The sequence below is a fragment of the Sinocyclocheilus anshuiensis genome, unplaced genomic scaffold (assembly GCF_001515605.1).
Source record: "Sinocyclocheilus anshuiensis isolate Anshui unplaced genomic scaffold, SAMN03320099.WGS_v1.1 scaffold2564, whole genome shotgun sequence".
Classification (NCBI taxonomy): domain Eukaryota; kingdom Metazoa; phylum Chordata; class Actinopteri; order Cypriniformes; family Cyprinidae; genus Sinocyclocheilus; species Sinocyclocheilus anshuiensis.
In genome coordinates, this window is record NW_015541004.1 from 120,523 (window position 1) to 125,511 (window position 4,989).

Consider the following 4,989-nt stretch of genomic DNA (forward strand, 5'->3'; position numbering starts at 1 on the left):
ATATGAAGAGTTTGGTTCCAAAACGCCATTTAAAAAAAAAAATTGAGTTTCCGCCAAAATCAGTATTGTATCTGGACGGTATTGAAAAGTCCATTTTAAAATGCAAAATGTGATATCCGCCGAGTTATTAGGTCATGTTTTCTCTCTTTCTTTCCGAACCGCGACAAACGCCAGTCTCCCTTCTCTGCAGAATGCGATATATCCACTCAACCAATCACAGCGCACCATTGCACGCACTGTAGATGGTAATGGCGGCGCTTTGAATACAGCCGGCATACTAGTTTTCCTCATCTACGTTGCACTTTGTGATCAACAAACAAGGGCTGCACGATAAATCGCATGTGATTGTCATGCGCATCTCGTCAGTAAAGCCAATTCTGTGATTAATAGTACTGTTAAATCTCCATCACGTACTTTCAGATGGAGTGGCATTTAATACACAGAGCCGCAGATCACTGACAAGCCACGCAATATCGCGTTCATTAGATGAATCGCATTCGATTATGAACGCAATATTGCGTAACTTGTCAGTATTAGTGTTTTTATTAATGCCATTAATGTTTTTGTTAATACAGCGTATAGCACTTGTCAACTAAATGAATGTAACATGGCAAAGATGAATGCACTTTTGGAAGTTGAATGTAAGGGAAATGTCATTTTGGAAACAAGATGACCCGTTGAATTCATTTTGGAAGCGATGAATGTATTTTTCGTCCAGTGCCTGCATATAAGATTAGTATTGACCAAGTGCAGAGGCTGTCATATGTGGATCAACTTACTATGTTGTGTATTTTCAACAGTTTCAATATGAAAAATAACTTTCATATTGATTCAATGGATTTATTGCATTTTGGGGAAAAAAAAAAAGTATCATGGATTTATTGCATTTTGGGGGAAAAATAATACAATTTTATAATAAATCTTTGAAAATCAAAATCTGGATTTGAATTTTTAATGTTATTATAACCTAAAGATGCTATGTGGAAGTTTGAAACAGAAAATAGTGGTTTTCATCTTGCCAGTTTCTTGGTAAAGAAAACACATTTTTACTCAAATTAATCAAAACGGATTTATAGCGTTTTGGAACCAAACTCTTCATATGTTTTATCATCAGCAAAAACTGAACTGGCTTGAATTTCTTTACTGCGGAGCAATTACTGTACGCAATGAACTATAATTGTCAAATATAAGGTATTTGACATATGTTTAGTCATGTGATGCATGATTTACCGATACATATCTATGTTTATGTGCCTGTTATGTGCTGTTCACTTTCACAGTGTTGCTAAATATTTGTATACTTTGTACAGTCTACTTTGTCCTGTGGCAAAACATGCATTTTAGACCATACATGGAATGACAAATAAGTGTGACCTGGATGCACCAGTAAGTTGTGAGATTTTTTGCTAATAAAATTATCCTGAAAATGAAGATATCAAGAAATCAAATACAGTGCATTAAGAGTGTCACAAAAAATAGCATAGCCTATGTTTTTTCTTTTGATAATCTGTTACTGAAGTGAAATATATTTAGTGTAGTCCTATTTATTTTATTTAGTACTTGATTTCTATTTTTCTCTGTTCACAGAAGTGCTGCAGGTGCGTGATGTGATGATGTGTGAATCCTCATGTTCTGTTGTTTATGCTGTTATCTGCGCATATAAAGCTAAAGCACTGGGAGGGGGGGAATAAACAACAGTTGTGGTATTTTGAATGGGTCACAGACACCCATCTCTTCACATTTTATTTAAATTTAATTTGACATTCTACTCTTAACAGTTAATGATTGACTAATGAGCAGCGGTTGTCAGTCAGGAAAAAATCTAAATGAACAAAATGCTCTCATAACAATTCTCCACCAGATTTACTATGCTGCACGCAAGTTCACGCTAATTTAAAAAACTTGCGTTCACACGCTGAGACCTGATGTGAGATTTGATCGTAGCCACTGCTCATGTCCATATTGATAAATAAGCTTTGCATGGTAACGACCATACGCCCAATTGTCTGTCATTCATTCATTTTTTAAATGAGGGCCACTCTCTGTTTAAATCTAGGATAAAGATGCATCTCTTCAGGCAAGTATCCACATTACGCATCTTATACTGTAACCTTGTACTCCAGTTATATCTGATTAAATATGGACATTTACTCCTAATTGTAATGCAGAAACATTCATTTTCTGCGAAGCTGCTTCGCAACAATGCGTATCGTGAAAAGTGCTATACAAATAAACATGAATTTAATTGAATTGAATATGAAAGTAAAGAATCTCTGACTCTGGCATGAATGAATACTCACAGAGCTTTTCTGTAGTTCATCACAGCTGGTATCAGCCTCCGTCTACCCTCATCTGTTGTGTTGTATTTCATGGGCTCAAACTCGTCTAGCACCTCTTCTGACATCTGAAGCATGTAGGCTATTGCTGAGCAATGTGCAGCAGAGAGTTTATTATCTGAGAGTTTGTCTGATTCCAGAAACACCTGGATCTCTCTATATAATGTCTGATCATTCACTTCCAGTAGACAGAGAAACAGGTTGATGGATCTGTCAGCTGAAAGATGATTATAACAATCATTCAACGGAAGGATTGATCTGTCAGCTGATAAGTAAAATCTCTTGATCCTGTCTTTAATGTACTGCGTGGTTTCTCTGATGGTCTCTGAGCTGTTCTCTGTTTGTGTCAGTAGATCCTCTAAGAGTCTCTGATTGGACTCCAGTGAAATGCCCAGCAGAAACCGCAGAAAAAGATCCAGGTGTCCATTTTCAATCCGAAGGGTTTGATCAACTGCTGACGTTAATACCTCATACAAAGAGTTTTTCTTAGATGTGTAACTTTCATGTTTGTCATCCAAAAACTCTAAGTTCTTCATCAGGTGACAGTAAAACACATAAAAAGCAGCAAGAAACTCCTGAAAGCTCAAATGTATGAAGCAGTACACTTTCCTCTGATGAATCACAGATTCCTCTTTAAAGATCTCAGTGCAAATCCCAGAATACACTGAGGCATCAGCGACATCTATGCCGCTCTCTCTCAGGTCCTCCTCATAGAACATCACATTGCCCTTCATCAGCTGTTTGAAAGCCACTTCGGCAAGTTTCACAATCACTTCTCTATTGGACTGCAGGAGTAGCCAGTTCAGCAAGTTTCACAATCACTTCTCTGTTGGATTGCAGGAGTGTCTCTCTATCTCTTTCGTCATACTTCTGATTCTTCGTGTTGATCTGAATCAGCAGGAAGTGGATGTTCATTTCAGTCAGAGTTTGAGGGATTTCTGCACTCAGATCTTCTTTTAGGAGCTTTTGAAGCACAGTGGATGAGATCCAGCAGAAGACAGGTATGTGGCACATGATGTGGAGGCTTCTTGCTCTTCTGATGTGTGAGACTGGCGGTGATCCAGATGAGAGCAGAGGGAAGCAGCTTTCCTTTCATGAGGTTTGATATCAACACACCCACTGATGAAGTGTCTGTCACATCAGAAACTTTCTGAGCGTCTGAAAACATCAGTGTGATTCTGCTTTCATCCAGACCATCAAAGATAAACACAGCTCTACACTCCTCATAAATCTTTGAGTCCAGATCTTGAAGTTCAGGATGAAAGTCCAGCAGAAGTCTGTGAAGACTGTACTGATGATCTTTAATCAAGTTCAGCTCTCGAAATGGAAGCACAAACATAAAATCTACATCCTGATTGGCTTTTCCCTCGGCCCAGTCTAAAATGAATTTTTGCACAGAGACAGTTTTTCCAATTCCAGCCATGCCTTTAGTAAGAACAGTCTTGATTCGGTCTTTGTCCTCACATCCTGGGTCAGGTGAGGCTTTAAAGATGTCATTGCAGTAGATTGGAATGTCTTGTGAGTGTTGTTTTCTGGCTGTTTTCTCCATTTGAAAAACCTCGTGTTCTTCATTCACCCTTTGTCTCTCTCCCTCTATGATGTAGAGCTGTGTGTAGATCCTGTTCAGCAAGGTTTGATGTAGGTTGATTCCCTCAAATAAGCTCTCATATTTGTTCTTCATGCTGGTTTTATGTTGGTCTTTGATTCTCTGTAGTTCATAATCTACTGGGTGGTGAGAATCCTGCTGCGGGTCTCCAATCTGATCATATCTATCCACACAGCAGAAACAAGAACAACAACACAAAGAATGAATGACTATGAGCGGCAAGATCTTCTAATAAAGCCACATGTTTACAGGACCAGATTAATTTTATACAGAAACTATACCAGATAAGCTAGAACCAGCTTTACTTTTAAAATGACATTTACGTCTGTTTCACACTGCAAGCTTGAGCTTCGCGTCAGCTTCACATCAGCATAACTACATAGTCACTGCAGCTGCAGATTATAATGTATATGTATGTGAAATACTCTTCTCTAGAGTTCATTTCTTTACCATTCAGTGTTCACAGCTTGTTAAATTGCTAGTCAGGTAGGCAGCACATTCAGGCCAAATTGTACCTGAGTGTTGGGTCACTCGGCTGTGTTCTGGCAGCAGCTCACCAAAAGTGAACCAGGTCTGGCTCAGTAAAGGTAGCCAGATTTCGCTAGGCTTTGGATGTGTGGATTTGGTCCGATTTGAGCTGCAAAACCATACACCAGGGGTGCCCAAGCCTGCTTCTGGAGGGCCGTTATGCTGCAGAGTTTAGCTCCAACCTGCTCCAACATACTTGCCTCAAAGTTTCTAGTGAGTCTGAAGACCTTGATTACTTTGGTTCAGATGTGTTTAATTAGGGATGGAGCTAAACTCTGCAGAATAGTGGCCCTCCAGGAGCAGGTTTGGGCACCCCTGCCATCAGGGCAGGACTTAGGGGGGCTGGGGCCCCTGGGCTTGAGGTTACGTTTGGGCCCTATACCTACAATACAGATGCCTTAAAATAGAACATCATTATGGAGTAACACAAAATACACAAACATATGCTCTGAGGTTCATTGTGACGAGTGGGGGCGGGGCCGAGAGCCGTGGGAATGGAGCGAGGCCGGTGGAGTAATT

General features: G+C 39.7%; 1 pseudogene; it reads right to left on the reverse strand.

Annotated features, from left to right (window-relative positions):
- Positions 1-4,096, reverse strand: part of LOC107690230 (NACHT, LRR and PYD domains-containing protein 3-like) — a 71,067-nt pseudogene extending 66,971 nt beyond the window's left edge.
- Between the last annotated feature and the right edge of the window lie 893 nt (positions 4,097-4,989).